The sequence below is a fragment of the Lepidochelys kempii genome, chromosome 1 (genome assembly GCF_965140265.1).
Source record: "Lepidochelys kempii isolate rLepKem1 chromosome 1, rLepKem1.hap2, whole genome shotgun sequence".
Taxonomy (NCBI): domain Eukaryota; kingdom Metazoa; phylum Chordata; order Testudines; family Cheloniidae; genus Lepidochelys; species Lepidochelys kempii.
Window position 1 is genome coordinate 229,195,880 of NC_133256.1, and position 21,805 is coordinate 229,217,684.

General features: G+C 45.5%; 1 protein-coding gene across 5 annotated transcripts in view; it reads left to right on the plus strand.

The window, feature by feature from the left end:
- Positions 1 to 21,805, plus strand: part of A4GALT (alpha 1,4-galactosyltransferase (P1PK blood group)) — a 66,807-nt gene that overhangs the window by 36,164 nt on the left and 8,838 nt on the right. The window contains exon 1 of one of the 5 annotated variants that reach the window (XM_073317188.1): positions 10,502 to 10,523. The exons of the other annotated variants lie outside the window; for them this stretch is intronic. The gene's annotated coding sequence lies outside the window, so the exon portion shown is untranslated. Of the gene's footprint in view, positions 1 to 10,501; positions 10,524 to 21,805 lie in introns of those variants that run through there. 5 annotated transcript variants of the gene reach the window in all.

A 21,805-nucleotide genomic window follows, 5' to 3' on the forward strand; every position in this document is an offset into this window, starting at 1 on the left:
GGAACTCTTCTGGCTCTATCAATCTGTTTCTTCACTTCCGCAGGTGGGTATTGTAGTTGTAAGAATGCTTGATAGAGACCTTGTAGGTGTTTGTGTTCTGCACGGCTGAGGTAATGGAGCACGTGATGCTGCTTTTCCACAATTTCAGCCCGCGCACGTCGGCGGAAGCACTCTCACCCTGACCACACCACACGATCCATCGTCTACAGCCAAGCTCTGCGATACAACCGCATTTGCTCCAACCCCTCAGACAGAGACAAATACCTACAAGATCTCTATCAAGCATTCTTACAACTACAATACCCACCTGCGGAAGTGAAGAAACAGATTGATAGAGCCAGAAGAGTTCCCAGAAGTCACCTACTACAGGACAGGCCTAACAAAGAAAATGACAGAACGCCACTAGCCATCACCTTCAGCCCCCAACTAAAACCCCTCCAACACATTATTAAGGATCTACCACCTATCCTGAAGGATGACCCAACACTCTCACAAATCTTGGGAGACAGACCAGTCCTTGCCTACAGACAGCTCCCCAACCTGAAACAAATAATGTGTTGGAGGGGTTTTAGTTGGGGGCTGAAGGTGATGGCTAGTGGCGTTCTGTCATTTTCTTTGTTAGGCCTGTCCTGTAGTAGGTGACTTCTGGGAACTCTTCTGGCTCTATCAATCTGTTTCTTCACTTCCGCAGGTGGGTATTGTAGTTGTAAGAATGCTTGATAGAGATCTTGTAGGTATTTGTCTCTGTCTGAGGGGTTGGAGCAAATGCGGTTGTATCGCAGAGCTTGGCTGTAGACGATGGATCGTGTGGTGTGGTCAGGGTGAGAGTGCTTCCGCCGACGTGCACGGGCTGAAATTGTGGAAAAGCAGCATCACGTGCTCCATTACCTCAGCCGTGCAGAACACAAACACCTACAAGGTCTCTATCAAGCATTCTTACAACTACAATACCCACCTGCGGAAGTGAAGAAACAGATTGATAGAGCCAGAAGAGTTCCCAGAAGTCACCTACTACAGGACAGGCCTAACAAAGAAAATGACAGAACGCCACTAGCCGTCACGTTCAGCCCCCAACTAAAACCCCTCCAACGCATTATTAAGGATCTACCACCTATCCTGAAGGATGACCCAACACTCTCACAAATCTTGGGAGACAGGCCAGTCCTTGCCTACAGACAGCCCCCCAACCTGAAGCAAATACTCACCAGTAACCACATACCACACAACAGAACCACTAACCCAGGAACCTATCCTTGCAACAAAGCCCGTTACCAACTGTGCCAACATATCTATTCAGGGGACATCATCACAGGGCCTAATAACATCAGCCACACTACCAGAGGCTCATTCACCTGCACATCCACCAATGTGATATATGCCATCATGTGCCAGCAATGCCCCTCTGCCATGTACATTGGTCAAACTGGACAGTCTCTACGTAAAAGAGTAAATGGACACAAATCAGATGTCAAGAATTATAACATTCATAAACCAGTCGGAGAACACTTCAATCTCTCTGGTCACGCGATTACAGACATGAAAGTCGCTATTTTACAACAAAAAAACTTCAAATCCAGATTCCAGCAAGAAACTGCTGAATTGGAATTCATTTGCAAATTGGATACAATTAACTTAGGCTTGAATAGAGACTGGGAGTGTCTTAGTCATTATGCAAGGTAGCCTATTTCCTCTTGTTTTTTCCTACCCTCCCCCCCCCCCCCAGACGTTCTTGTCAAACCCTGGATTTGTGCTGGAAATGGCCCACCTTGATTATCATACACATTGTAAGGAGAGTGATCACATTAGATAAGCTATTACCAGCAGGAGAGTGGGGTGGGAGGAGGTATTTTTTCATGCTTTTTGTGTGTATATAATATCTTCTACACTTTCCACAGCATGCATCCGATGAAGTGAGCTGTAGCTCATGAAAGCTTATGCTCAAATAAATTGGTTAGTCTCTAAGGTGTCACAAGTACTCCTTTTCTTTTTGCGAGTATAGACTAACATGGCTGTTACTCTGAGATCTGTTAAGGTAAATGTCCATTAATTTTGGATGTTCATTTTGAGATGCCTAGTAGGACCTGACTTTCAGAGCACTTGATTATACAGCACTTTATAACTTCAAAGCACAGCTCCCATTGACTTCAGGTTCAGCTGTGAAAGCTTAGCAAATCAGACCCTCAAGTTGGGCACCTTGAAAATGAGGCACACACAATTAGGGGCCAATTGTGAAAAGTTTGATTTAAGTGACTTGCCACAGAGTTCCCATGTGATGCTGGGTAGAGGTGGGAATAGAATCCAGTTCTGCAGAGTAGTATTCAATCGCCTTAACTGTGAGACCATCCTTTTTGTTCTTGTAATTCCCTGAATCATTTGCTACTCACCTACCAATTACTGCAGCAACAAATGACAACACATGCCTTCACTACACAGTCCTGATTCAGGCCCAGAACACAATCCATTGTGAGCACTGAGTCAGGGGTTCTATGCAAAAACAGTATTGCACAGACAACCTTAATTCTGGCTCTTCCTAACAATTAAATGTTTGACTTGGCAACTCAATATTATTTTAACATGTGTAATTTCCTCGCTTTTAAAAAAGAAATTAAAAACAAATTCCATCATGTGTAATCACACTGATCCCCACATTAGTCATCAGCAGGGTTGGAACTAAATGCTGGTTGAAGTTGTTCCAATGGAACTTTTTTTCCTTTGGAAAAGTCTGGTTAATTGAAATCTAAGCATTCTGTGGGAGTATGTAAATTTTGACAATTTAATTTAGAATAAGATAGAAACAAAATGTGCGTTGATTTGTTTTGTTTCCAAATGACTTTGTTTTACATTATACCTAAAATATAAAATAAATAACCATTTTAAAAGTAAAAATAAAACCAAAATGATTTTATTAAAACAAAATGTTTTGCTTGACCTGCAACTATTTTTTTTTAAGTTTCATTTAGTGGGAAATTTAGAATTTTCAGTTTTTAATTAGAATTCTGCATGATTTTTTTTTTAAATGTCAGTGTAATGGAAACTCCAGTTTCTGACTAACTCTGGTTCAAGGGTTCTCAAACTGGAGGTCACAACCCCTCAGGGGGTTGCAGGGTTATTGTGTGGGGGTCACAAGCTGTCATCCCTGCACATTGCTGACAGCTGGAGCCCTGCCATAGCTTAGGCATAGCTTGACTTCTATATTTGGGGGGGCCAGCAGCATGCAGGCAATGGGACCATGCATAAGATGGTTAAATTCTACACCTACCCAAGGCTTGCAGTTTGGTGGGTCAACACCTCTTCTGTTCCCCCAAACTATGCCTATGCGTGCATGGGGATGACAGCTGGAGCCCCTCCAGTGCAGCTCCACCTCAACCCCGCTTTGCCTCCAAAATTTAAAAGTGTTTAAATATTAAAAAAATGTATTTTTAATTTATGGGGGGGTGCACTCAGAAGCTTGCTGTGGGAAAGGGTCACCAATACAAAAGGTTTGAGAACCACTGCAAGCTTGAATCATGATATCCACAGCACAGAGCTCTGCCATTGAGCTAAAGCAGCAACTGATAGCAATAGCGAGTTGTCATCGTGTATATGGACCAGCACTAGAGGGAGGTGAGACAAGTACTTTGCAGGTGGGTTTCACAGATATTTGCAGACATCAGAGGGGTTGTGAGACTGCACCCTTGGGTTCCATTCCAGGCTCTGGAGGGGGAATGTAGACAGTGAAAGAATCTCTTGTGTCTGGACTAGCTAACAATCAATGCTGTCAGTAGCTGAGCAGCACTCTCCGATTATCCTTCATATAATCTTTCACACTAAGAACAGAAGCCAGGCTCGAGCAAGAGGGGGAGTGAAGTCTACTGGGCACAATGTTTCCTGCCCCACACTTGATTCCTGCCCTGTTGCCTCCAGCCTGTCCCTGTCCTGTCTCTTATTCCCTTTTGGCTCCTTATACCAGACCCACTGACCTCACCTAACCAGCCCAGTTCTCCACCCCACAGACTCCTAATCCCAGTCCCCTTTCCCAGCCAGTCCTAGTCTTCTTCACTAGGACCCCCCATCCGAGAATCACTTTTCCATCCCAAGCTCCTCATCCCAGTCTCATCTCCTCCTCCCCACACAGACCCCTTAGTCCAGTCTTCCCCACTGGCTCCTTGTCTGATCTTAGTTTATTCCTGGTTCCCAGTCTGTCTCCTTGCCCAGTCAGGAGCACAGGAGAGTCTCCTGCTCTTAGTTCCTGTGTTGAATACCAGTTATCAACTCCAGCCAGAATAAAAATAATTCACCAAGTTTAGTTATGCGAGCAGCTGCTTTTTAGAGCATCATAAGCAGAGAGGTATACGAATCATGTACAGTTATCCCAGTTTTAGTTCAACTGAGGGCATCTTAAGGAAATCAGACCATGAAAGATTTTCTTGTCTCTGGACTAGCTAGCAATCAGTGCTATCAGTGGCCATGCAGCACTTCAACTTTCAGATCATACTTTACTTAGTCTTTCACGCTGAGAACGGAAATCAGGCTAGATCAAGGTATGTATCAGAACATAAAAATGGCCATAAGGGTTCAGACCAATGGTCCTGCAAGCCCAGTATCCTGTCTTCCAACAGTGGCTGGCTTCAGAGGGAATGAACAGAATGGGGCAATTAGTGGTTAATCCATCCCCTGTCATCCATTCATAGCTTCTGGCAGTCAGAGATTTAGGGACACTCAAAGCATTGGGTTGTATCCCTGGCCATCTTGGCTAATAGTCATTGATGGACATATCCTCCATGAACTTATCTAATTCTTGTTTGAACCCAGTTATACTTTTAGCCACAGGTTGACTGCATTGTGTGAAGAAGTACTTCCTTATGTTTGTTTTTAAACTGCTGCCTATTAATTTTATTGGGCGATCCCTGGGTCTTACATTATGTGAAGGAATAAATAACACTTCCTTATTTACTGTCTCCACTCCAGACATAATTATATAGGCCCCTATCGTATTTCCCCTTAGTAATTTCTTTTCTAAGGTGAACCTTCCCAGTCTTTTTAATCTCTCCTCAGATGAAAGCTGTTCCATACCTCTAATCATTTTTGTTGACCTTCTTTTTACTTTTTCCAATTCTAATATCTCTTTTGAGATGGGACGACCAGAACTGCACGCAGTATTCAAGGTGTGGGTGTACCATGGACTTATATAGTGGCATAATATTTTTCTGTCTTCTTATCTGTCCCTTTCCTAATGGTTCCTAACATTCTGCTAGCTTTTTTGACTGCTGATGCACATTGAGCAGATGTTTTCAGAGAGAGCTATCTCTCTTGAGTGGTAATGGCTAATTTAGACCCCATTATTTTGTCTGTATAGTTGGGATTGTTTTCCAGTGTGCATTAGTTTGTATGAAGACATAAGCCTCAGCTCAGCCAAATAACAGATGAGCAGTAAATTGTCAAACCAGAGCTCTTTTCCCTGCTTCCAACCAAGCAGCGTGAATTATCAATCCAACTCTTGCAAGGGCTACAGAACAGAAATATTGGCAGTAGTTATTTCATTGTGGGCTACAGATTAAAAAACGCAATTAAGGCATTATTTGTTAGCTGGGATGTGTGGACTTCTAGCAACCTAACACAAATATTTACAAGGGTGGCAAGAAATGGGCTGTAGATTGCTATGGCAGGAGTCAGTGTGTAATGATCTATTCCTGTACTAATAAACATAGAAACCAGTTAGCAATAGCAAGAGACCATGGCAGCGGGAAGCCTGGGGCATTATTTCCCCAAAGGTTTTATGTGCGATGTGGTTTTTCATCTGAGATACATACAAACAGAAACCTATCCCAGGTACCTTAAAGACATTGAGAGCAGCTGCTAAGCCTTGTAACCAGGCTATTCAAGGTAGACATGCAGCATCATGTCCTGTCATCGAATCATAGAATATCAGGGTTGGAAGGGACCTCAGGAGGTCATCTAGTCCAACCCCCTGCTCAAAACAGGACCAATCCCCAACTAAATCATCCCAGGCAGGGCTTTGTCAAGACTGACCTTAAAAATATCTAAGGAAGAAGATTCCACCACCTCCCTAGGTAACGCATTCCAGTGTTTCACTACCCTCCTAGTGAAAAAGTTTTTCCTAATATCCAACCTAAACCTCCCCCACTGCAACTTGAGACCATTACTCCCTTTTCTACCACTGAGAACAGTCTAGATCCATCCTCTTTGGAACCCCCTTTCAGGTAGTTGAAAGCAGCTATAAAATCCCCCCTCACTCTTCTCTTCCGCAGACTAAACAATCCCAGTTCCCTCAGCCTCTCCTCATAAGTCATGTGTTCCAGTCCCCTAATCATTTTTGTTGCCCTCCACTGGACTCTTTCCAATTTTCCCACATCCTTCTTGTAGTGTGGGGCCCAAAACTGGACACAGTACTCCAGATGAGGCCTCACCAATGTCGAATAGAGGGGAACGATCACGTCCCTCCATCTGCTGGCAATGCCCCTACCTATACATCCCAAAATGCCATTGGCCTTCTTGGCAACAAGGGCACACTGTTGACTCATATCCAGCTTCTCGTCCACTGTAACCCCTAGGTCCTTTTCTGCAGAACTGCTGCCTAGCCATTCGGTCCCTAGTCTGTAGCAGTGCATGGGATTCTTCCGTCCTAAATGCAGGACTCTGCACTTGTCCTTGTTGAACCTCATCTGATTTCTTTTGGCCCAATCCTATAATTTGTCTAGGGCCCTCTGTATCCTATCCCTAGCCTCCAGCATATCTACCTCTCCTCCCAGTTTAGTGTCATCTGCAAACTTGCTGAGGGTGCAATCCACACCATCCTCCAGATCATTTATGAAGATACTGAACAAAACCGGCCCGAGGACCGACCCTGGGGGCACTCCACTTGATACCGGCTGCCAACTAGACATGGAGCCATTGATCACTACCCGTTGAGCCCGACAATCTAGCCAACTTTCTGTCCACCTTATAGTTCATTCATCTAGCCCATACTACTTTAACTTGCTGGCAAGAATACTGTGGGAGACCGTGTCAAAAGCTTTGCTAAAGTCAAGAAACAACACATCCACTGCTTTCCCCACATCCACAGAGCCAGTTATCTCGTCATATAAGGCAATTAGATTAGTCAGGCATGACTTGCCCTTGGTGAATCCATGCTGACTGTTTCTGATCACTTTCCTCTCCTCTAAGTGCTTCAGAATTGATTCCTTGAGGACCTGCTCCATGATTTTTCCAGGGACTGAGGTGAGGCTGACTGGCCTGTAGTTCCCAGGATCCTCCTCCTTCCCTTTTTTAAAGATGGGAACTACATTAACCTTTTTCCAGTCGACTGGGACTTCCCCAGATTGCCATGAGTTTTCAAAGATAATGGCCAATGGCTCTGCAATCACATCTGCCAACTCCTTTGGCATGTCCATATCATGTCCTTAGTGGGGGATTGAGTTAGGATACCAACTGGGGTGCGGGGGGAGATGAGAAGCTAGAGAGAAAGGGAGGGTTTTTCTTGCAGTTGTGGGAGAGAAGTAGATGGTGAAAGTCTATAAAAGGCTCATATAAGAATCCAAACATATTGCTTATCTGGAACAACTGAACCGTTTTGGTTTGCTCATCACTAGTACAGCTATAATTCCTCTCAAGCTCACGCTGCAGTTATGCCAGCGCTGACTTGGTAAAAGCCCTGTTTTAGAAACAAATCCTCAGCTGGTGTACACTACCTGCAGATCAGTTGAGGATCTGGCTTGCAGTTCACTGCCCTGTTTTCAATATATCGTGGTGGTTTTCTTTTAAAACACCAGAAAAATAAGAGGCTGCTATATTGAGCAAAGGCAGGAAGGGAGACGCTTTTTCTCACCCTTCCAAAGTGTTATGGGGAGGTGGTCTTTTCAGAAGAGAGATTTTGCTGTTCTCTCTCAAATCATCAGGAGAGTAAAACCTTGTTTACATTAGAGAGTTTTGTTGACAAAAGTTATGTAAAAAGAAAAGGAGTACTTGTGGCACCTTAGAGACTAACAAATTTATTTGAGCGTAAGCTTTCATGAGCATCCTATGAAGTGAGCTGTAGCTCACGAAAGCTTATGCTCAAATAAATTTGTTAATCTCTAAGGTGCCACAAGTACTCCTTTTCTTTTCTTTTTCTTCTTTTTTTTTTGCAGATACAGACTAACACGGCTGCTACTCTGAAAAAAGTTATGTAGACACTCAAAAAGCGCTATAACAAAAATCGGTATTGCATGTTCACACTCGCTTCCTCTGTTGGCAGAGCGCATCTGCAGTTTGGGCACTATCATCAACAGTGTGAGCAATGCACTGTGGGTACCTATCCCACAGTCCAGCTCGACATCGTCTGCTGTTAGGTCTTGTGGGAAGGCGGAGCGGATTGCAGCGCATCTTGGGACTGGGCTCAATGTCCCAGCATTCCATGGGCTTCTGGCTTTTTCACTACATTTTTCAATGGCCCTTGTTTTCTTTGCACCCTGGCATCTTTGTGAGAAGGGATGGATCCCACATTGCTCTGCTATGCTCTGATAATTGTCATGAAGACATTACAGATGGCAGTGCAGTTAATCACGAAGTTCCTAACTGACCAACTCTCCCAGTTGCCTGACATGCTGTGTGATATGGATAGAAACATGGATAGGAATGCTTTTGGCATTCATGGAACAGCTGCAGATGGTGGACTGTTGCTTTTGGGCTCGGGAAATAAGCACTGAATGTTGGGATAGTATCGTCATGCAGGTCTGGGATGACGAGCAGTGGCTACAGAACTTTCGGATGCGGAAAGCCACCTTCCTGGAACTGTGTGTGGAGCTCGCCTCAGCATTGTGGTGCAAGAACTTCTGAATGACAGCTGCCCTATCAATAGAGAAGTGTGTGACAATTGCTATGTGGAAACTGGCAACCCCAGACTGCTACCAGTTGGTCACAAATCAGTCTGGAGTTGGGAAGTCAACCATTGGGGCTTCGTTAATACAAGTGTGCAGGGCAGTTAATCACATCCTGCTATGAAGGACCATGACTCTGGGAAATGTGCATGAAATAGAGGAAGGCTTTGCAGAAATGGGTTTCCCGAACCGTGGAGGGGCGATAGATGGCACACATTGCAATTTTGGCACCAGACCACCTTGTGACAGAGTACATCAATAGGAAGGGGTACTTCTCCATGGTGTTGCTTGTGGATCACGGAGACGTTTCATTGAGATCCACGCAGGGTGGTCCAGGAAGGTGCATGATGCACGCATCTTCAAGAACACCTGTCTGTACAGAAATCTGCAAGCAGGGACTTTCTTTCCAGACCAGAAGATTACAGTGGGGGATGTTGAAATGACCATAGTGATCCTGGGAGACCCGGTGTAGCCCTTTCAGTCACGGTTCATGAAACCTTACACGGAAAACCTGCACAGCAGTAAGGAGCAGTTCAACAGGCTGAGTAGATGCTGGATGACAGTGGAATGCTCCTTTGGCAGATTAAAGGCGTGCTGGCGAGGCCTTTATGGCAGGTTAGACCTCAATGAGGATAAGAGTCCCGTGATCATAGCCGTATGTTGCATAATCTTTGTGAATCTAAAGGTGAAAGGTTTGCTCAGGGATGGAGTGTTGAGGAAGACTGCTTGGCTGCTGATTTTGAGCAGCCAGATACCAGGGCTATCAGAGGGACACGGGGGTGCAATTCAAGTCAGGGAGGCTTTGAAGCAACACTTTGAAAATGAGAACCAGTAATGTATGTCTCTGTGATTGGTCCTGCATCGTTATATTACATGTAGTTTTCCTAGGAGGCAATGGTGAAATTTGGGGCCTTACATTCCAGGAATCAAATGATTAAACTGCCTGTGTATGTATTGGTAGTGCCTGCTATCTCAGTTTGTAGGAAACAAATAAAGATGAGTTATCATTCAAAAACTTTGCTTTTCTTTCACAAGAAACAGCACGCACACACACACTTGGTGGGAAAGAAGGTACCAGGGAAGGGCAAACTTTCAGAGCTGTGTGTAGGTCCAGCTATCATTTTTAAAGTTGTACAAGGGGGCAGAGTGAAGGGGAAACCGAGAAGTCCCAGAAAGCGGGAAGGACTGTGCAGGCGGAATTTGGGGGAGGGGCATGGAAGAGAGTTCTGAATGTGCTGCAAGGGAGGGCTTGCACGCATCTGCTCAGTCTGCAACATAATTAAGGACTTCAGCATCTGCGTTTGCTCCCCCATGACTTTAATCATCTGCTCAATAGCGTCCTTAACAAACTCCTGATTTTCTTTTCTGTCCTGCCTTTCAGCTTCCCTCCACTCCTTGTGTTCCCTTTACTCTGCATTGGAGAAGTGCAGTACCTCCCGGAACATGTCTTCTTGCTCCACTTTATCTGGTAGAGATGCTCAGCTGGGGTGTGTGGGGTGTTCCTCAAGGCTACATCTGCTGAAGCACAAGGAACAATGCACAGAAGCATGATTGTTAAATTCATGCACAGCATTGAAACATTTCAGTAAAATACACCTCTGGTAACATAACAATCGCTTTCTCACTGACCCTTGGCAAGCACACATCTCGGCGAACACCCAAAGCATGGTGAGTGTTGGCTGGGGGGGAGTGCTCTACATGGGGAAAAGAGCACTCAGCAAGGGTTACATTGCAGCCGACTAGGGAAAAAATTCAAAAATTCTCCCACGCTTTTCCACAGGCAGGGGTCATTGTAGCAGATATCTCACTCCTGAGGGTAAGCAGGGAAGCAAGGGCACATCTACTACATGCTTGTGGCTTCCACCCTGGTCCCTATGCTGCTTGCCTGTGTGCCACTCTGGTCCCTGCACAAGTGATTGCCAAATGGTGTGGGAAAGTTTCCTACAATTGGGGAAGGAACAAAGCAATTCTGCCAAGGATCCCTCGGCAGAGGATTGCCAGTTACCTCCAGGAAAATTTCCTAGAGATCTCTCTGTAGGATTCCAGTGAGATCTGGTCATGCACCAACACCCCGTTCCGCTGTACTGATTAGCTGCACAGGGAAATGTCCAGCACACAGAAACATAGCCAGCCTTATACATTTCTATACCCTGAACCCATCTCTGCAGTATACAAACCACAGCCACTTACCAGGAGTCTCCTCTCCTGCTTCTTGCTCTCTGGAGAGCAACTGCTGAGACTGGCTAGACAGTTCTGGAGTGGTGAACATTTCCTGGCTGCCTGCCCCACTGGGCGACCCCGCCGGGAGCTCCACAGTGTCATCTAACTCCACCTCTTCATCAATGACTTTGTCCTTTGGGTTAGGTCCTCTTTCCACTGCTTCTAGGCTCACTGAAATATCCACAGGGCTCTTGGCGATTGGAGGTGGGATTGCCACTGAGGATAGTGTCCAGCTTCTTGTAGAACTGGCAGGTCTTAGGCGCAGCACTGGAGTGACAGTTTGCCTCCCTCACTTTATGGTGCACCTGCATCAGCTCCTTTACCTTCGCTCCGCACTGCAGCGTGTCCTGATCACAGCTCTTTTCGCACACGCCTTGAGAGATCTGTCCGTAGGTATCAAAATTCCTACGACTCTAGTGTAGCTGGGACTGCACAGCCTCCTCTCCCCATATACTGAGCAGATCCAGCAGCTCCGCAGTGGTCCAAGCAGGAGAATGTTTGCTGCAATAAGCTGCCATGGTCACCTGGGAAGATGTAATGAGACTTCTCCATGCCAAGCCAACAGGAAATGGAATTTCAAAAATTCCCAGGGCTTCTAAGGGAGACAGGTGGATGGATGTTACGTGGCTGCAGGGCAGTGGAGTTCAAACTGCTGACCAAAGCAGTCAGGATGGACATTGTGGGACACCTCCTGGAGGCCAATTAAAGCGAAAAAAATCAATCATGGTGTCTACATTGGCACTTTGGCAACAAAAATTTTGCACAAAAAGCCTTATGTCTCTCGTCAGGGTGGTTTTATTTTGTCACCAAAACAGGGCTTCTTTGCTGCCAAAAGTTGCATCGCAGCATGTACACCTTTACTGTTTTGTTGACAAAACTCTAGTGTAGACTGTGAATTTGGTTGCAAGGTAGGGGTGTGTATGTGAGAGAGAGAGAGAGAGGCAGTGGATCAAAATCAACCTCTGTGCCATATTGCTAATTCTCACTTAAATTGTAAAGCTTTGAGGAAGGGATTGTCCTCTCATCACATGTTCTTTGGTAGATTTTGGGTCACTGAGTCTTGTTGGCATTTTTTCCAGTGCCATTTTGATACGGACACTGAGAACCTATGGTGATGGCGCCTCCATCTTGCTGAAGGAGGAAAAATATCCTGGCCCTGTGTGGAACTGAAATGACCCTTTTTTCTTTTTCTCCCCCCCCCCCCCGAAAAGGTTTAATCTGTGGAGTCCTGCCCAGCACTCCTCACACAGTGGTGGGTCCTGCAGCTCCTGTGCTGCGGGGCTGGCTCTCCACTCCAGGCGTTGCAGCCTCCGGGGTTGCAGTGTCGCTCGGGTTTGGGTCCACGCTCCCAACTGGATCAAATTTGTGAGAGTGGAGTTATGACCTGGCTCAAGGGGTTGCAGTGCCTGTCGCTCACATTTGCCCTACCTGGCCTCCCATCATCATGACGGCTGGGCTAAACCTGAGTGGTGCTGGGACCCCAGAGGTTGCAGTACCTGGAACAGGGAGGCGAGCCCAGCCAGCCCCATGGGACAGGCGCCACAAGGAGCTGCCACGTGACTCTTTGAAACATTTTGGCAACCCAATTTTGGGTCCTGACCCACTGATTGAGAAACCCTGCTGTAGGCTATAGTCTGTAAACCTGCCTTTATTTGTCAAACATACTGTTCCTGCCATTCAGAAAATCATGCTAATAAATCCCCATAGATTTTTTTTTTAAAAAATGTGTTTGCAGTTCTCTTTAATTGTATGTGAGGTACACAATTAGCTTTTGCTTGTCATTATTACTGATGCTGTTATAAGCAGAACACCTGTATGCATCCGATATTACCTGTCGTCATGATGATTCCTTGTGAACATTTCATAATGCACCAGTGAATAACATAAGCTAATGCAGTACGAAATACCAAAGTTGTTGTTCACAGGACTAATTGTGTGATGCAGGGGAAGAGAAGATTGCAGGTAATAAAGAGCTTGTGATCAAAATGTAAAAGAGGCCAGGAAACACATGCAAGCACCATCATTTTAGACTAACAGGTAACTGTTTCAAATGTACAAAATGGGATGAAAGCTGAGGGGCTCCTGTAACCTTTAGAGACTTGTATCAACCTAACTACATTCCCCCGATTGTTTAAGTGACTACGGTAACTCTTTCACTTTCTGCCTTTGATTGTTTTGTGTAGTTTTCTGTGCACCATCCGTGTGCTTGTACTCTTAAATAGTGACTTTGTAAAAAAAAACAACCACATTTGTGGAGTACCATGTTTATTGTCTCTCAATTTGTCATTCAAATTTGTAATGGCCTCTCCCCCCCTCACCCCCACCCCCCGCTTTCAGTGTTGGAGATAAATGTAGAATGTGCAGATTTGCCAAAATACAGTAATAGACAATTTGGTAATTTGGAATATCTCCATGTATCATGACAGTTAATAATTTAATCCGTGCGTTAGATCTGGTAATACATTCTAAAGTAGAGGAATATGAGAAACAGGAATGTCATTTTCTTGTTAAAATTTCAATAATGGAAAAAGATTTGCTTTTTATGAATGTAACTAATACCGGCCAATGGGTAAGCATTTGGAGATCTTCTCATACAAGTGTAACATTTTTACAGATATCTGCATGCTACAAGGATAATATAACTTACCTGTAATGCTGCCCTTGCTTTTGGGAAAACCTCCAATGGTAGACTTGGTTGTTGTCAGGGTTTCTATATTTCTATGCATGTTGCTACCCAGACTTCATATGGTGAGTTTAAAAACTTGATTCTTTTGTACATTGTTAATCATACATGGCATCAAATATACAAGACCGCCTTTAACCTAAAAACCACATCAGTGGTACAGCTAATTAATCTTACACAGAAACAGCCATAACATTGGCATAAGTGATCTTAACTTTGTTAATATTAAACTAAAAGTACATTAAAATTTGCTCAGTGTCTCACTAAACAGGCAAACCTGTTTGTTCCCTGCCTTAAAGAGATCAGTCAAAATTCTAAATGACACCAGTAAGACTGATAAAGAGAGAAAAGTGAGGGAGAAGGTAGGATGAGACTGACAATAAGTTCATACACTTTTGCAGTAAGGCAAGTGTATAGCTTGATGGTTCCATTAATTTTAAAAAAGTGTACAAGTGTTTGTGTGTTTTATGGAGGGACTGGTCATTTCAGTTTAGCAGGAGCTTTAAACCTTTCATTTATAAAAATCCCAATAAAATGGCATAGGACAAAACTTTGAGCACTATTTGAATTTTTCATGGCTGTTTGATGCAAATTCATTTGATATAGAAATGATGGTAAGTGTTCCAAAATGACCCCCTCGGTTGCAGTTTTTCACTGGGTTGTCTCACCTGTTTTTGGACATGCTTTGTAAGGAAAAAAAAAAAAAGCTCTCTGGGATCTGCACTTTGCTGTACATGTTGTTGTGGAAGTGAAAGCCTTATTAAATTTTATTATCGACAGCACTGTATGTGATGTGAAAATGGCAAGGAAGACAAGGACTTTTCCCCTTATCTACTTATTTCCTTTTCAGGTTTTGGGTTAGCCTAGTGTGTCCTTATCCAACCTTAACTGTCACTAAACTATGCATGTGTGGATGGGTTTTGTTGTTGTGTTGGGGTTTTTTTTTTTTTTTTTGCATTCATTTGCAAGACTGCTCAAGTACATTTTAGAAAGGATTTGAATGAGGTAAGAGGACTTAGTGAACAGGTTTGGGGAATATGTTCCACAGAATCTTAGAAGAGTAGAGTTGGAAGAGACCTTAGGAGGTCATCTAGTCCTACCCCTGCTCAAAGCAGGACCAACCCCAACTAAATCATCCCAGCCAGGGCTTTGTCAAGCTGGGCCTTAAAAACCTCTAAGGATGGAGAGTCCACCACCTCCCTAGGTAACCTTTCCAGTGCTTTACCACCCTCCTAGTGGAATAGTTTGTCCTAATATCCAACCCCACTGCAGCTTGAGACCATTGCTCTTTGTTCTGTCATCTGCCACCACTGAGAACAGCCTAGCTCCCCACTCTTTGGAACCCCCCTTCAGGTAGTTGAAGGCTGCTATCAAATCCCCCCTCACTCTTCTCTTCTGCAGACTAAATAACCCCTGTTCCCTCAGCCTCTCCTCATAAGTCATATGCTCCAGGCCCCTAATAATTTTCATTGCCCTCCATTGGACTCTCTCCAATTTATCCACATTCTTTCGGTAGTGCGGGGCCCAAAACTGGAAGCAATACTCCACATGTGGCCACCCCAGTGCAGAATAGAGGGGAATAATCATTTCTCTTGATCTGCTGGCAATGCTTCTACTAATGCAGCCCAATATGCCATTAGCCTTCTTGGCAACAAGGGCACACTGCTGACTTATATCCAGCTTCTTGTCCACTGTAATCCCCAGGTCTTTTCTGCACAACTACTGCTTAGCCAGTCAGTCCCCAGTCTGTAGCAGTGCATGGGATTCTTCTGTCCTAAGTACAGGACTCTGCACTTGTCCTTATTGAACCTTATCAGATTTCTTTTAGGCCCAGTCCTCCAAATTGTCTAGGTCATCACTCTGGACCCTATCCCTACCCTCCAGCGCATCTACCTCTTGCCCCATCTAGTGACATTCGCGAACTTGCAATCCATCCCATCATCCAGATCACTAATGAAAACGTTGAACAAAACTGGCCCCAGGACTGACCCCTGGGACACTCCACTTGATACTGGCTGCCGACTAGATATCGAGCCATTGATCACTACCCACTGAGCCCGACAATCTAGCCAACTTTCTATCCACCTTATAGTCCATTCATCCAGCCCATACTACTTTAACTTGCTGGCAAGAATACTGTGGGAGACCATATCAAAAGCTTTGCTAAAGTCAAGGTATATCGCATCCACCACTTTCCCCATATCCACAGAGCCAGTTATCTCATTATAGAAGGCAATCAGGTTGGTCAGGCATGACTTGCCCTTCGTGAATCCATGTTGACTGTTTCTAATCACCTTCTTCTCCTCCAAGTGCTTCAAAATGGATTCCTTGAGGACCTGCTCCATGATTTTTCTGGGGACTGAGGTGAGGCTGACCAGTCTGTAGTTCCCCAGATTTTCCTTCTTCCATTTTTTAAAGATGGGCACTACATTAGCCCTTTTCCAGTCATCCAGGACCTCCCCCGATCGCCACAAGTTTAAAAGATAATGGCCAATAGCTCTGCAATCACGTTAGCCTACTGCCTTGGCACCCTCAAATGCATTGCATCTGGTCCCATGGACTTGTGCATGTCTAGCTTTTCTAAATAGTCCTTAACCTGTTCTTTCACCACTGAGGGCTGCTCAATTCCTCCCCATTGAGTACTTCAGCTTTTTCCACATCATCTGTCACTAAGTTGCCCCCCCCCCGCCATTCAGTAAGGGTCCCACACTTTCCCTGACCACCTTCTTGTTGCTAACATACCTGCAGAAACCCTTCTTGTTACCTTTCACATCCCTTGCTAGCTGCAACTCCAGTTGTGCTTTGGCCTTCCTGATTACATTCCTGCATGCTCAAGCAATATTTTTATACTCCTCTCTTGTCATCTGTCCAAGTTTCCACTTCTTGTAAGCTTCCTTTTTGTGATTAAGCTCACTGAAGATTTCTCTGTTAAGCCAAGCTGGTCGTCTGCCATATTTGCTATTCTTTCTGCACGTTGGGATGGTTTGTTCCTGCACCCTCAACAAGGCTTCTTTCAAATACAGACAGTTCTCCTGGACTCCTTTCCCCTTCATATTAGCTTCCCAGGGGATTCTGTCTATCAGTTCCCTAGGGGAGTCAGTCTGCTTTTCTGAAGTCCAGGGTCTGTATTCTGCTGCTCTTCTTTCTTCGTTTTGTCAGGATTTTGAACTCTACCATCTCATGGTCATACATAGGGAGCAGCATGGAAGAAGGCCCAGAGATGTTTGTGAGATGACAACATGAAAGGGGTATCAAGAATGATGTCAAATTCTGTCTTTAGTTATTCCTTTACAAAGGAACACTTTTCCATTTGAAAATGCTGGTCAGCCTGCCTGCCCATCTGGTTTCCTGTCAGCCATCCCACCTGCCTATCTTGTTGGTTGACATTCTGGGGAGAGGGGACATGCTTAGTTTTGGAAACACTGTTTCGTTCCTGCTGCCCAGGCAGCGGGAACATTTTGAGGTTTCCAAAACAAATATTTCAGAATTTCAGTTCAGTACAATTTTTTTTTTTTTAACTTTTTTTGTCTCAATTTGTGATGACTGTTTTTTTGGTTTTTTTTAACTTGAAGTTTTCCAGATAGTGAATTTCAGTTTCTCAGCCCACTTTGGTCTCAATCTCTGTGGGACAGTCTTGCTTTTTTTTTTTTTTTTTTGCTGTTTCACATCCTGATTAACAGTGGATTTGCCCTATATATGTGGGGCAGAACAGTTGCTGGGTAGAGAGAGATGTCTTTAAAAAAAAAAAACGCTCTTCCCCACTCCCCATGCAATTAATTTCCATCACAGGTCCAAGCCAGGCAGGAGTTGGTTGCCAGGGCAGTAGTGGATTCTCTGTCATCCTTCCCCTTCTCCCCCCCTGCCCCCCCCCCCCAAAAAACCCACCAAAAACTCTCTCTGAACTAATACTCATCAAGCGGGGCTCCCCAGCAGGGTAAACCTTCTTTCCATCTGCAACACAAGCCCTGTGACAGCTACCTTCTCCCAACCATGTTGCCTGGAGAAGAAGAAAAGGGAGCCTCTGGGTGTGGAACCTTTTTGTGGTCTCTGAAAAGGCTTCCCCTTTTCCTGGCAGGACCCAGGCAGTAGAAGCAGGACAGTGGACAAAGCACCTTTGGAACACCCTGGACAGCAACAGTGACATCACACTCCACCAATCCTAGTTTTGACATAATATATGTTTTTCTCTCTGTTAATTGTCTGTGCACAAATTTCATTAGCTTTGCAAATATCCACTCTCCTTTGCAAGAACTGGATTTGATTTTGCAAGCAAGCTTTCTCTGATCTAATTTTGTCCCTAATGATTCCTTTTGTTAACTGTTCAGATTCATAGGGTTTGGCTATACAAAGTAGGTCAAAACTATAATGGTCAATGGTCTCCCCTAGCAGCTAGTTTATTGTCAAGGAAATGTGTCCTGTCCAAATGACATTTTTGCTGAGTTCACAGTAGTCTTGACACATCATGGAGCAGGTCCTCAAAGAATCAATCCTGAAGCACTTGCATGAGAGGAAAGTGATCGGGAACAGCCAGCATGGATTCACCAAGGGAAGGTCATGCCTGACTAATCTAATCGCCTTTTATGATGAGATTACTGGTTCTGTGGATGAAGGGAAAGCAGTGGATGTATTGTTTCTTGACTTTAGCAAAGCTTTTGACACGGTCTCCCACAGTATTCTTGTCAGCAAGTTAAGGAAGTATGGGCTGGATGAATGCACTATAAGGTGGGTAGAAAGCTGGCTAGATTGTCGGGCTCAACGGGTAGTGATCAATGGCTCCATGTCTAGTTGGCAGCCGGTATCAAGTGGAGTGCCCCAAGGGTCGGTCCTGGGGCCGGTTTTGTTCAATATCTTCATAAATGATCTGGAGGATGGTGTGGATTGCACTCTCAGCAAATTTGCGGATGATACTAAACTGGGAGGAGAGGTAGATACGCTGGAGGGGAGGTATAGGATACAGAAGGACCTAGACAAATTGGAGGATTGGGCCAAAAGAAATCTGATGAGGTTCAATAAGGATAAGTGCAGGGTCCTGCACTTCGGACGGAAGAACCCAATGCACAGCTACAGACTAGGGACCGAATGGCTAGGCAGCAGTTCTGCGGAAAAGGACCTAGGGGTGACAGTGGACGAGAAGCTGGATATGAGTCAGCAGTGTGCCGTTGTTGCCAAGAAGGCCAATGGCATTTTGGGATGTATAAGTAGGGGCATAGCGAGCAGATCGAGGGACGTGATCGTTCCCCTCTATTCAACATTGGTGAGGCCTCATCTGGAGTACTGTGTCCAGTTTTGGGCCCCACACTTCAAGAAGGATGTGGATAAATTGGAGAGAGTCCAGCGAAGGGCAACAAAAATGATTAGGGGACTGGAACACATGAGTTATGAGGAGAGGCTGAGGGAGCTGGGATTGTTTAGCCTGCAGAAGAGAAGAATGAGGGGGGATTTGATAGCTGCTTTCAACTACCTGAAAGGGGGTTCCAAAGAGGATGGCTCTAGACTGTTCTCAATGGTAGCAGATGACAGAACGAGGAGTAATGGTCTCAAGTTGCAGTGGGGGAGGTTTAGGTTGGATATTAGGAAAAACTTTTTCACTAAGAGGGTGGTGAAACACTGGAATGCGTTACCTAGGGAGGTGGTAGAATCACCTTCCTTAGAGGTTTTTAAGGTCAGGCTTGACAAAGCCCTGGCTGGGATGATTTAACTGGGAATTGGTCCTGCTTCGAGCAGGGGGTTGGACTAGATGACCTTCTGGGGTCCCTTCCAACCCTGATATTCTATGATTCTATGATTTTAATGAGTTTGTCTAGCAGATTGCACTTCATGTCATGCTCACACTGGAATGTGTGGTCAATTTCCAGCACCTGTAGGCCTGATACCTAATACTGTGGAAAATATGACCCTTGCTATGGCTGAGTGACAATTTTTCAGCAAATAATAAATTCACCAAAAAAAAAAAAAATTTGGTTGCTCCAAAATGCGTTGGTGAATTTGGGTCACATTTGGCAAACAGTTTCAGCCAAATAAAAAAATGAGGTTTTAAAAAAAAAAATCAAAACTGTTCATTCTGACATTTTCAAGACAGCCCTTTTTGACATTTTTGTCTGGAAATAAATGGTTCTGTTCCCTAAATGTCAGTTCTAATCAAATTTCACTTGGAAAATGTCATTTTGCTTAACTCGAATGAAATCTTTTTTGTTTTTATTTCAGCGGGGGGGGCTCAGGGCAGGGTTGCAGGAGGGGTGCGGACTGCGGGAGGCAGCTCAGGGCAGGGAGTTGGGATGCAGGGTGCAGCAGGGGGCTGAGGGCAGGGAGTTGGGGGTGCAGGAAGGGTGAGGGATGCAGGCAGGGAGTTGGGAGGGTGGGGTGCAGGAGGAGTTCAGGGTGCAGGCTCCTGCCCGGCGCCACTTACCTAAAGTGGCTCTGGGGTGGCAGCGGCGTGCACCAGGGCCAGGGCAGGCTCCCTGCCTCCCTGCCCTGGCCCCACTCTGCGCCGCTCCAGGAAGCAGCCGGAACCACATCCCTGCATGGCTCCTGGGGGAGGGGAAGGCACAGGGCTCCCTGCCCTGCCCTTGCCACGCCTCCATGTACCTCCCCCGAAGCGCCGATTGGCCACGGTTCCTCATTCCCGGCCAATGGGAGCTGCGGGGGGTGGTGCCTGAAGGCAAGGGCAATGCACGGAGCCCTCTGCCTGCCCCCGGGGCCCCAGGAACGTGGTGCCAGGCACTTCTGAGAAAGGCACGGGGCCTGTGGTACCATGGGGGGCAATCCCACGGGCCAGATCCAAAGCCCTGAGGGGCCGGATCCAGCCCGTGTGCTATAGTTTGCCCACCCCTGCTCTATAGCCTGCTGATTAGAGCGGGTCCCTGCTCCAAATCAGGCTGAGGTGGAAGCTGAATGTGGGTCTTCTCCATCCCTAACCACTGGGCTATTGGCCACTTTGGGGCCTGGGTGGTGTCTTTCGCTCTCTTTAAAGATTTCAAAAATTTCTGCGAAACAAAATTGTTTTCTAGCCAGCCCTAGCAATAAGGAGTCCCATCGAGGTGTTACTGACTAAAATGATTTCTTCAAAATGGAAAGTTTTTAATAGAACTGAAACCAACTGTTACCAATGATACATTTTAATTTTTTTTTTTTTTTTTAAAGAAGGAATTGCTGAATACAACATGTTGCTTCTCGCAGCACTGCCAGTTCCTATTAGCTGTGGTCTCTTAGAAAAGAGAACAATAGCTTTCTGTCCCAACCACTCTGTCCCCCAAATTTGGCTTCTTCAGCAACACTTCACCACTCCCCTGGTTGGTGAGCTGCCACAAAGAATGTGTTTCCGCTACTTAGCGGTTTCAATTACCATTAATGTATCAGGAAGATGACGTGTTTGAGATAAGTGTGTTTAATTCTGAGGCAAAGGTGTGCTGCTTCGTTGAGATTTATTAGATGCCACTACATACAGTAGGTAGAGTTGGGTGCTTTGAATTCCTGAAGAGTTTTCATCTGCCTATTGTGACAGACCCAGACCGGTTGGGTGCAGGAGTCTGGTAGAAGGAAAACTTACTGGACACTGGAATAGTTTTCTGTTCCCTGAGTGACCAGGGCAGGGGCTGCCCCTGAGCAGTCAGGAAGGTGCTAGAAGCAATTAAGTCAGGCAGACTCCATAAGACACCTGGAACTAATTAAGAACTGATTAGAAGCAATCAAGGGAAACAGGCTAATCAGATCCCCTGAAGGCCATTTAGAACCAGCTGGGACTAGTTTAAAAGGAAGCTCCTTCAGAGAGGCCAGCTGGTAGGAGCTGGGAGTAAGAAGGTGTGTTGTGGGAAGACTGGGAGAAAGAAGACGTACAGTGAAAGACCCGGGAGGACAAGCATGGTCAGGCACCAAGGAGGGTGCTAGGAGGGGCCGTTTGGGGAAGTAGCCCAGGGAAGGGCTATAGCTCCGGTAGTATAGGATTGCCTGTTGCCGGTGTGATTAAGATCCCTAGGCTGGAACCTGGAGAAGAGGGTGGGCCTGGGTTTCCCCCAACCCTCCTCACACTGCTACAAAAACACTCCCTGAG